This window comes from Meles meles, chromosome 4 (assembly GCF_922984935.1).
Source record: "Meles meles chromosome 4, mMelMel3.1 paternal haplotype, whole genome shotgun sequence".
In the NCBI taxonomy this organism is placed as follows: domain Eukaryota; kingdom Metazoa; phylum Chordata; class Mammalia; order Carnivora; family Mustelidae; genus Meles; species Meles meles.
This window is the reverse complement of record NC_060069.1, coordinates 3,948,736-3,961,058: the sequence shown is the minus strand read 5'-3', so window position 1 is coordinate 3,961,058 and position 12,323 is coordinate 3,948,736.

The window sequence follows — 12,323 nt, the reverse complement described above, 5'->3', positions numbered from 1 at the left end:
AGTTTGACAGATTCTTTCTCTTTTAGTGCCTGCCGTCTCAGTTGTTTATTTGATCACCGTGTTGTAGTCACGGTCTTAATAGGTCAGTGCACAGCAGAACAAGCCATTATAGAAGAGCAGAAACATCTAGAGATCCTCAGAGGAAGAAGTCCTACCTCCCCGATGCACCCAGTCTTAGATGAGGCCGCCAAGTCACCCACATCATCATCTTTTCTCAGGACTCTGATAAGCTCTGGACCAACAAACGCCCCAGAGTCCCGTTCACAGTCTAGCAACACGCTGCACCCCCACCTGGTTTTTTTTTTTCCAAAGCAGACAATGTGGTATTGTGATTAGATATAAACTGAAAGTGTATTTTCTGCCCTTCAGTAATTACACTGCCTTATGGTAGCATTATTCAGTGTGAAGCCTTATTATGCTGCAGAATGAAATTCTGTATAATTTTCTTCTCCTCCAATGCACAAATGGAAATCATATTTTGGTCTGAGTTGGGAAGAAAGGCTCAGTTATCACTTGTGAGCGTGGTGTTATTTTCCCCAGAATTAAAAAATCCATCTGGGTGTCCGACCTCGCTCACCCCGCTGCCTCTCCATTCAGCCTTTTGTATGCAGATGAACCTTATCAATTTCCACCGCCTCAAAAGCCCGCACCCAGCTTGGTGCCTCCCCCTGGTCCGCGCGGCTTTAATGGAAATGCATGAGGCTTTTTTTTTTTTCCTTTGATGTCTATGCAATATACGCATGTGGATAAAAACCTGTGCTTTTATTTAGGGGGAGGGGGAGGGGGGTTCAAATCAAAGTTAAAGTCTCTACCCTATCACGCCTCGCTGGCGATTAGCGGAGGAGAGAAAGGAACAGCAAATCCAACACAGAAGCTGTGAAACTGGGGTTATTCAGATTATTGACTAACAAATAAAGGGGCATGGGATGTCACATTTGTATTCTAAGGGTTTTCATCCCGCCACGGGCCTCATCAACAACTTAGTGGAGTGCTGCTAAGTCCCCTGTGTTAACACCGGGGCTCTGGGGGCTCCGTGTGATTAACGCATTAATTGCAGCTCCCTCGGGCCTGGGCTGGTCGTGTCAGTAATTCACTTAAGGCCGGTTGGCCTTGAGTGATTCCACAGGCTAGTGTAAACAACTCACGAAAAAGACCACTCAGCCGTTTACGGGATCCGATTGCTGGTTGGCAGGCTATTAGCAACCGCCAATGAATGATCCATCCGCCGGTGACAAGCCTAGCCCGGGAATTGTCTGAAACCGCCAGGACGGCAGATCGGAACAGCCTGCCTTTCCGCAGAGGCGCAGACTCCTGTGCCTCTCCAGGTGCAGCTTTGCCGAGGCCAGGTCCACAGGGTACAAAGCAAACGGTTGTTTCAAAGACGAGTGCCAGATGTGATCGGGAGGGAGACAAATCTTAAGAGACTCTTAATCTCACAAAGGAACTGAGGGTTGCTTAGGAAGAGGGTGGCTGGGTGATGGACATTGGGGAGGGTATGGGCTGTGGTGAGTGCTGTGAAATATGTAAGACTGATGATTCACTGACCTGTACCCCTGGTGCAAATAATACATTATATGTTAATAAAAATAATTTTTTAAAAATGCCTGGAAATTTTAGGCATCAACCCTCTCTATTCACCCAGAAAAATCATTCAGGAAGAAGGACAAACAGGCCAACAAACAAAAACGGATTTTCTTTGGCTTTCAGTATCCCACCCACTTATTACATTTCTAAGGGACCGTGATTCTATTGACAGGACTTTTGTATTGTGACTTAAAGATGCAATTCTTATGAACGTAGACTTGTAGTAGAAGAGTGAAAGCGCCTTCCCTTTTTTTTTTCTTTAAGATTTTATTTATTTATTTGGGAGAGAGAGAGAATATGAGAGGAGAGAGCTCAGAAGGAGAAGCAGACTCTCTGCCTTCCTTAAACAGCGAGAACTGGGCTGGGTGAACTTGAGTGAGCAGCTTAGCTCCTGGACTCTGAAATGGAAATATTATTCCTTCTCTTTGCCTAATGAGATTGTTGTAAGGATTTTAAAGTAAGGATTTTTAAAAACCTTATAAGTCTTCAGAACTTACTAAGAATGTAATGTAAGTACTAATCAAGTGAAAACTAAAGCTCTTATTGATTAATATGTTAAAATAATATATCTTTGGTTTGTAGCATTTAAAATTTCCCTAAAAGTAGTCATATATATGAGAATTTATAGAGATGAACTTCAAGCTTATAGATTTGTCAAAACAAGGATTAACTCCCTTTATTAGATCTTAATAATCAGGTTTAAGGAAGGAAGCAGGAACTTCAGGGTTAAATGATCGACTCCAGGTTGGCCTCATTCGATTTCTGTCTGAAGAGGAAAAACTGTTTCAACAACCAACAAGGAAATCCATTTTATCTCTGTTGTCTCTACTTTGAGAAAAGGTTTCCTCACAGGGACCAGACATCTGTCTCTATGTAGTGATCAGTCATTCTTCCTACCTCTGCTTCTTGAGATCCCAGAATGCAAATATCTTTGTCCAAGACAGGGGGACACTTGACCCCACAAACAAGAGAATCATTAAGTCCTGGAGAGGGTTCTGCGTATTAGACTCTAGATCAGTGATCAGTCAAAACCATTGTATTTCCCCTCTATTTTTTTCTTCTTAAAATTTAAAAGTAAACACGTTTAAGGGCAAAAAGAAAAAAGGTTCAAACAAAATACAAAGTATAAAGTGACAAGCAAATATTCCCATCTACCCCTACTCCACCCAATATTCCATTTCCGCTGTGCAAATATAACTTCCATTAAGAGTTTCTTTAGTAGCCTTTTGGCAACTGGAATGCAATTTACAAATTTACAAGGATAAACGAAGTTGGAAAATATGCACACTTTTCTGCATTCTTTTGAAAGGATCTTAGACATCTGAACATAATCATACATGTAATATAACAAAATATTTACCGGAAAAGTATCTGTAATACAATTTTGTGTCTAAATTCATATATGAGTTCGGCCAATAGTTTTCTTGCACTGTTTGGTAGGCTGTGTTGATAGGTTTGCTAATTTCATAAAACGATATAGTAGCTTCTCTCAAAACTCTTTCTTCTTCCTTATGTTTTGGAACAGTTTAAATGACATGAAAATTATCTATTCCTTGAAAGTTTGTAAAGTTCATCATTAAGATTGTCTGGACCCGATATGCTTTTTATAGGTAGTTGTTTTTATCTTTTTTTAAATTTTATTTACTCATTTGAGAGAGAGAGGGAGAGACAGAGAGAGTACAAGCAAGGCGGGAGAGTCGGAGGGCAAGGGAGAAGCAGACTCCCCACTGAGGGGGAGCCTGAAGTAGGGCTCCATACCAGGACCTGGAGATTGTGACCTGAGCCAAAGGCAGATACTTAATTATCTGAGCCACCCAGGTGCCCCTGTTTTTATTCTTCTTCTAATGTCTTCTCTGATTAATGTTCTATTTTCTAAGCAAATTTTCCCAATTTAATTTCTAAATCTTCACTTGATTATTAGGATTCAAAATCCTCTCTGACTCTGGAATGATTTTAATTATGCTTATTTTAATATCTTATTCTTTTTTTGCTTCTAATTAGCCCAATTTCCTTCCATCGGCACATACACTCCTTGATATTAGTGGCTCATTTTCATAGTTTTGCCTTTCCCAAATGATTGTGTGCTCATGTCTTTATTTGTAATTCCCTTTAGCCTATAAGTAGAAGCCTTCCTCCAAAATTATAGCAGAGGCTTGGAACACATGCTGGGCAGCATGAGCCAAGATCTCAATTCCTGAGTATTGGGGGCTCTGTACAAGCTCCCACTGCCTGAGACACCATCCTTTTCTGAGCAAAAGCCCAACCTCCCCATCCATGGCTTATTGCCTGCCTTGACAGAGAGAGGGGAGGGGAGTTGAAGACATTTCTCCTGCCAGGTGAGGCTCTTACTCTGAATCCCAGCAGCCCCTCCTGTTCTGAAGCTCTGGCCCCTGGTGGTTATACCTGCCAGCAGCCATATCCTCCTTTGCAGAAATGGTCTTCTGCAGACATTTCCTGCTACTGTCTGATTTCATCTGCCTTCATGTCTCTGGGAGTCCCCATAGTTTGGGATACATCAGTGACACCTCTTATCTTCCACTCTGGTTGTGGGCTTTTCCTCCCAAGAACTATACCATTTGTCCATCATTCTTACAGATTCGGGGGGAGAGATATGAGCCTGTGGTATGTGCTCTGCCCTCTTGATCTCGTCTCTGGTGATTAATCTTAAATTACTTACTCACTGTTGGCCCTGAAATGGGCACCTCCCCTAGACGACATCCTTGAAACAATAGTAAACGATGAATCTGGAGATTGATGCTGGAGGAAGTGTGGGGAGAATAAATTTTTACAGTTGGTGAACATGCATTCTTAGGGAAAGTACTTGTATTTACCAGAATATTAGTGTCAAAAAAAAAAAAAATCAGACACCAGGTGAAAGGTATTCATTTGCATTCCCTGGTGACTGCTCTAGGTGGAGCCTGGTGGGGGGGGGGGGGGGGGCTGGACTTCCTGGGCTGTTCTAGGAAAAGGCTACACCTATTTGAATAAGAGAGAGGGAAGGGAAGACCCATCCATTTACAGGTCAACAGCAGCCTCACTATCTGATGCCTTGTGGAACTAATTCCTAATTGGGGCAGTGTTTGTCAACACTGACAGGACCCTAATACACTGTAATCGCTCCAGCCACAGCTCCGATAGAGATCTTAATCTTCACACTGTCCCCTTCACATGGCAGCAGTCCCAGTGCCTCCCTCGCCCTCTCCATTCTTGGCTCTGTCTGTCTCAATCTTCTCCCTCCACCTCACCCCCTTTTATACCATGTTTGTACTGTGTTACCACCTCCCTTTGTCTCTCTTTCCATCCTGCAGTCTTTGTAGGATCCTGGATCTCCATTCTCCACCCCTCTGACTCTCTTGTTCCTTTGTCTCTCTCATAAACACCCATCAAATCTAAATCCTCAAGAGTTCCCAGAAAGCCTGGGCCACAATTAATTTTACTATGGGGGTAGTTTGTAATTCAATGTCCACAATCTCTGAAATCATTCAGAAAGTCAAGTTACACCTTGGCAGATTTTCCCAAATAGAAGCAGAGGGTTAAGATAAATGTTTGTGGCAAATGGAAAGAGAGTGGCTTTTTGTTTCTTGGTGCCTCTGTTTTGCTAATTTGGCAAAATGACTGTCTCGGCTTAGCTAGTGTCCTGACTGTAGCGTCGGCAGTCTGTCTGAACCTAGAAGTGACATGTTCACCACAAAGCGAGACACGCAATGGGCACCGCTGAATGAGACCCTTCTGTTCCCTACCTGTGCTGGTGCCCACAAGGGTAATGACCCACTTCCAAGATGGTCTGGAGAGACCTGGGTAAAAAGCAGTGACCACGGCGTGGGCACTCCAGTCAGAGGCAGGAGAGCAGGCAAGCAGATTCTGGCCAGAGGCAAAGGACTCATTGCATTTTCTTCAATTTTCAATTTTGCCTCCAAAATAGCCTGCTGATACTTGAGTCACACTGTTGGGCCTGAGTCCAGAGGCTCATCACTTCCTCTGGATCACTGCTAGAAACTTTCATCTCTTTCTGTCCTTCAAAGTCCTTCTTGGAAATGTTCCTTCAGGAGATTCGTTATTCTCAGCCTGAGGGTCTCAGTTCAAATAGTCTACCTCTTCAGAGAGCAAAGCCCTGACCAGTCAAGCCAGAGGAGTGGTAGCTCTCTACACACCAGTGACTCCCTATCCTTAACCTGTTTGTTTTCTCCACAGCACGAATTTAAAACTCTACTAATCTCCTTTGTTTCTTTCCTTCCAGAAAGATAAGCTTCATGAATGCAAGGACTGTCTCTCTCTTTCCCTCAAGATACCCTCATTACATTGCCTGGCACATAGTAGGCCTTTAATAAATATTTGCTGGATAAAAGATTGGATGAATGGAGGAATGAATGAAATGATGGAACGCAGAATGAGGGGCTCATCCTCTAACTTCTCTCCTTCCTGACAACAGCGATCACAATTCCATTGCTTTCATTTTCTGTCCTCTCAAAGATCCTCAGTGGCCAATAAAATCCAAATTTCTGAATTTCTCCTTTGAGGCATCCTAAAATTTTGTCTAGCCAGTCTTGTTGATGTGTTTCTCAAAATTTCCCCCAGCAAACCCTCAATTCAGGCTCATGCTCTCTCCTATCTGCCTTGCATATCCTCTCCTGCGGTGTACGTATGCTGAAAGCAAGCCGTGTTTCATGCTCTTTTGCACCCCTAAACTCACAGCAGACTTCCCAAAACCTCTGTGGTCTGGTTATTGGCACCACTGCTTGCCTGATTCTTTAGAGTTGTCTCTCCACCTGTATTATCATAGTCTTCGGACAAGAATGTCCTTTGCCCATGTATGGAAACTACATGTGTCATGGAATTGAACTTACAACCAATTCAACCCTGTGCCCAGTTCCCCTAAAAACTCCCTCTGCATTAGAAACATGGACTTAGGAGGTTTCTTGGAGTCCGGTGATAGGAGAGAATTTCTTACACAAAGCTTCAGAGATGTCTTTCTTCTTTCAGAAGAAAGAAAAATGTGTGGGGATATGGGGTCTGAGGGAGTGAGGGAGGGCTGATAATCACTGAAAAAGGAGAAAAAAAGACATCAAGGAAATTCTAAAAGGGAAGAAGACATAAGCAAATCACAAAGCCTGGTTCTAGTGACAGGACTTGGTGACCCAAGGAGACAAGAAGCTGAGGGCTGAGTCAATAGACTGTGGAGGGAGGGTCAGCAGGAGGGCCTGGGACCTGGCTTCTGGCAGGCAAGTGCGTGGGGCCACCTGGAAAGGTGCAGAGGCCAACCTGGACTGAACCATGTTCCTCCCCTTTGCTATCTTCTGTGGCTTTGTCCTCCCCTGTGTCATTCTCTAGCCTTTCCTCCTCCCCCAGCCTCTCTCCTTTTCTCCTTCCACCCCCTCTTCCTCCTACCCTTTGTGTCACCCCACAAGGCCCCCTTTCCTTGCACACACAGAAACCTTTCCTCCCTCTCTTGTGCACTCTCTCAGACACGACCTCTCCTCAGGGATGTGAAACTCTGTCCCCAGATGTGGTGGCAAACGGGGTTGAAGGCACACCATCAAACCACCTCAGACTCCCACCTCCTCTCAATGGACAGAGCGGATGCTCTGCTTCTGAGGTATCCCCGCCAGGCCCCCAACAAAGAAAGTCCTGAAAGTCCAGCCTCCGTCAAGGGTCGGCTCTCACACACTTTTTGTTCTTCCTTTTCCCAGTGGCTTAGAAGTCTCTCTGCATTGGTCCCAGCCACGGACACACTTACCTGTGATTTATTGATGATAATCGTAGGAAAGCCATTTGTAATCAAACGTTAAACAAAGACATCCTCTCGCTGAGAGGGAGTGATAACGCACCATTTAGTAATTCTTGTGCGCTTGGTAATTTGGAGAATGAATGATAATTTCTGAGCCTTGAAAAGCTACGTTGACAATGCCTGGTGTTATTCACCTAGTGAATAAAGACACCTTCCTCTCCATGTCTTGTGATAAATTTCTTTTATTAGGGCCACTTACGTGGGACTTTATCTTAATGGTCTCTCATATGGGGCAGTTGTGCTTGGGCCGTCAGGTTGTTTTTCATCACGCCTTAAACACAGGGCTTGGAGAAAATAAATGGCAACCGTGGTTCCAGGCAGCTCAGCTGCTGCAGAAATTAGGCGCTGAAGCTAAGGGGTTTGCCCAATCACAACTGGCAGGAAATGCACAGGGAGAGTTGGATCCCTACACTCCCATGAGGACGGTGAGACTCCCCCATGTACCCACCATCTCACTCCTGCCTGCCCTTCTCTCTCCCCTTTGTCCCCTTCTAAGAGACTCCTGCCTTCCCTTCTTGGTCCCCACTCCCACTCTATACCAGCATGTCCTTACGACAGCCGCAGTAATGCCCCATTGGTTACAGGTTCTACAGCTCACTGCGTTCGGAAACCCCAGGGGGACAGAGCCTCGGGACTGCCCTGGTAGAGGTCAGCTGCCTCTTAGTACTGTTCCTCTGAGCACCAGCCCTGGCAGAGGCAGGCTGCCTCAGTGTGCTATTCACAGACTCAGGGCCTCTCCACCGGCATCCTGGCCGCCTCTACAGATGTCAGCAAATAATCATGAATGCTGTCCTCGGGTAATTTCCCCTTTCCCACAGTCCCCCTTTCCTTAACCCCTTCTCTCACCCAGTTCCCATCTCCAGCTGTGTCACACCCCCCAGAAAGGGCTGTCCACCATCTCTGCCTTTTAGTTTCTCCACCGGGGGGGGAGGGAGGGGTATGGGAGAGAGAGACGGATGGGGCTACCTTCGTGAGCCAGTGGTACACCTAAAAAACCATATACTAAGAGAGTAACTGTCTCCTTCTCAGCCCTGGATTGAATTACAAAGAACTCCTTTCACTGCCTTGGCCTGGGACACATCACGTGGTTCCAGGAAATGGGGAAGATAATATTGACGGGAGCTGGCATTTAATTCATGTTTACTGGATGTTAGAGACTGCACAAAGAACTTTGCCATTTAACCTTCACAACATCCTTAGATATCGGTACTATTATTTTTTTTCAGCTTTATTGAAATATAATTGACATATAACATTGTGTAGGTTAAAGTCTACAGTGTGATGATTTGATACATGTATATATTGTGAAGTGATTTAGGAACTAATATTATTATCTGTTTTTCACTGGTGGAGGAAAGAAACCAAAAAGGCCCAAGTTAGCTGGCCAGAGTCACTGAACTAGAAAGTCCTGGAGATGGAATTGGAACCCAGACCTTCCAGCCTCAAATCCCTCAGTCTTTTCCTCTCTGCTGTCCTGACAGTGACAATCCCATACAACCACACTCTCGAGTGCTCCTAAAGGGCTAGCAGGTGCCCTCCTCCACCAGAGACAGGTAAAGAGAGATGCCATGTCTGAGTCCATCTCATTGATTCCATACACCAGGCAACTGATGACCCTGGGAGCCTGCCTGCCTCCCCTGGGCCCCGTGCCACCATGCCCTTGAGAGAGGTGGGTGGATTTCCCGGCACCCTCGGTGGGGAGCTGACACCTGTTCTTTTCTCTCAGAAGACCAACCTTTACTTAGACACAACTATCATCTGTTGCTCAACAACACCCTTCTCTTCATCAGGGAAGTAATGGCCATGTCCCCTGGGCTCAAATACTACTCCTTCTGGACCACAAAAGAAAGCTTGCCTTCCACTCAGCTCAAAAACTTACTGCCGCCCCCACCTCAAAGAATGGCCAGTCCCATCACTGCCCTCTACTCTCTACCCATCTACTCTATGTCTGGCTATGGGCTTTTTTGGTTCCATTTGGATCTTGCCTATAAATTCAGTATTGGGTTTCAAAGGCCAGGTTTAAGTAGTTTTCTTTCCACTCGTTTCTGTATGGATAGATTACTGTGATGTACCACCTCACCTTGAGGGATACCCACCATCCCATCCAATCTCTGCCTCTTTTATATACTAGCACAGATCCTAATCAGCCACCCCCAAAGAGTGGGTCTATTTTCAGTGTCGAAAACCTATGAAACTTATAGTCATCTCTGGTCTGTCACTCCTGGTACAGAACCTTATAACACAATGTCTTTTCTCTCTTGCAGAGTTGTGTTCAACTACCAGAATACCACGCCATTCCTCAGCTTACTGATACATTTTTATCTCTTCTGCCACCTTATCTGCCCCAAACCAGACATCAGTGGGCATCCAGGGCTCCTCTCAAACACCAAAAATGGGGACCTCATCAGAGGTGGCAGTCTTATTGTTACTATGACCATAAACATGAACTTCATGTATCCCCATGATCTTTACAGCTCCAGGTATAGAATTTCAAGTATTTTTATATAATGTTCTATTAAATCTGTTGATTTGTAAATTCCTTTGTGAGTAATAAGGAATTCCCTTAAGTGAAGTAGGAATGACCATGATCCATCACATTCAGAGATCCCTGGTCAGGATTCCTATTGAAACAAACAGAAAGACAGACAAGGATCCCAGACGAAGAACAAGCAGCATGAAAGGGAAAAGCAAATTGAAAAATATGGTTGTCACACCCATTGTTAACCTCCCAAGGGACTGTGTCTCAGAACCAAGACCCAGTCAAGACTTTGAGACCAGTAAATCCTTTTAGTCAGTCAAAATAACTCAGAGAGGAGGATAAACATGTGGTTTTTCTCCTAACCCTTATGACAGATTCAAGATATCCACATGTGAGAGGAAGGTGATGGGAGAGAAAACATGTTTCTAAAAAACTGTTGCTGTACATGTTAGCATAGAATGCTGATTAGAATCAAATATGTAAGGAGCTGGCCAAGTTCTTCAGAGAGCTGCTTAGCTAAAATGTGCCCGAGCCAAAATCATCAAGGATTGCTAAAGACCTAAATCAACACTTGGGCTTTCAATATTCTATGGCAAGGAGATGGGTTGAGAAAGCTGCTAAAACACTAAAAAGGATATATTCTCCAGTTCCCATTTCAAATGTGGTCAAGAACAGGGGAAAAGAAAGAACCTCTGAGAACAGGGATGGGGAGCTCCTCCCTGATCACAGAACCAAGAACATTCTTCACCTCCAGGAGTCTGGTCCCAGGTAGCAGCTACCAACAGGATTTCAGGATTGCTACACACCTGTACAATAGGCTGTGTCTCTCAGTTTTCCCTTACTGAATAGTAGTTTGTATTTTGGTTATCCTATTTGTGTTCTGCCATTGTTAATTGAATGTAGGAGGGGACTTACTGTCTTTTTTTTTTTTTTTTTTTTAGCTCACTGGTCTCTGAATGCAGAGGTATGTATGTTTTAAAGGAATCAATAGAGTGTAATCATTTGTTTTTACCTTAATGTTAGAAGCATACTTCATGAACAGCTCAGTGACCATTGCACTGAATGGATAGAGAAGGAAATAAAATTCTAGACCACTACTAAGCCCCTCAACATTCAATATATATGTAGTAACAATATTAATAATATTTATTGCTTAATGTTTCCAAGTCATTCTATGGTCAAAGCCGAGAAGACTTGCTTGTGTTTTCAGAACAAAATGTAAATGTTAACAACCACGCCAATGAAAAAGAGAGCTTATAGAAGGAGGTAGAATTGGGAAGAAAGTACGAAAGAAGTTCTAGGACTGCCATTATCCTTATTCTATAAAGTTGGTGCAGAAAGATACTGTTGAATGTTGATAGGACAAGGTATGACAGTTTAGTATACTATTTGAAGTTATAATACAAAAACAGATAATAAAAATAAAATTATAAAATATTAGAGAGAGTGAAGGGGGAAATTATGTATGTGATCCAAATCTTTCGTTCATAGGGAAAACCCCAGTTAGCCAATATATATTAATCAAGAAACTAAAGTATAAATACATTGTTTAGGGTTAAAGAATTAAAAGAAGAAATTGTTTTTAAAGTTAAATCTGGCAAGGGTGCTTGGGAGGCTCAGTTGGTTAAGCGTCTGCCTTCGCCTCGGGTCATGATCCCAGAGTCTTAGGATGGAGCCCCACGTCGGGCTGTCTGTCAGCAGGGAGCCTGCTTCTCCTCTCCCTCTGCCTGCTGCTCCCCCTGCTTCTGTTCTCTCTCTCTCTGTCAAATATAAATAAAATCTTTAAAAATTAATTATCTGATTAATTAAATCTACCAATTAGTACTAGAAATAAGGAGAGGTGAAGAATGATCATCTGTTTTCATCCTTGAGTTTTCTATCCTATTTTACTAACTTTTTAAAGGATTTTATTTATTCATTTGATAGAGAGAGACACAGAGATACAGGGAACACAAGCAGGGGGAGTGGGAGAGGGAGAAGCAGGCCTCTCACTGAGCAGGGAGCCCGACGCAGGGCTCTAGCCCAGGACCATGACCTGAGCCGAAGGCAGAGGCTTAATGACTGAGCCACCCAGGTGTCCCCTTTTCTACCTTATTTAATTATTACCATGTGGATATAGTTATTTAATGAAAACCAGATAGAGGCCTTGAACCTTACTGTGGGCAACCTTTTAAAAACATCCGTACTGAAGTGAAACAAACATATAATGAAGTATTCTCATCTCAGCGTATAGCACAAGAGCAAGATGTTGAAACTGCCAATGCCCCCAAACCTAGAACGTTCCCTTTGGTCTCTCCCACATACCCCAACAACACTTTTCTGGCTTCCGTCAATCTAGGTCAATGTCACTTGCTTTTGAAAATCATATCACTGAAATCATACAGTATGTACTCTTGGCTTTTCTTTTTTTGCTCAATATTATGTCTAAGATGAATTCATGTGTGTGTTAGTTGTTACCAAGCAGTATGGATATCA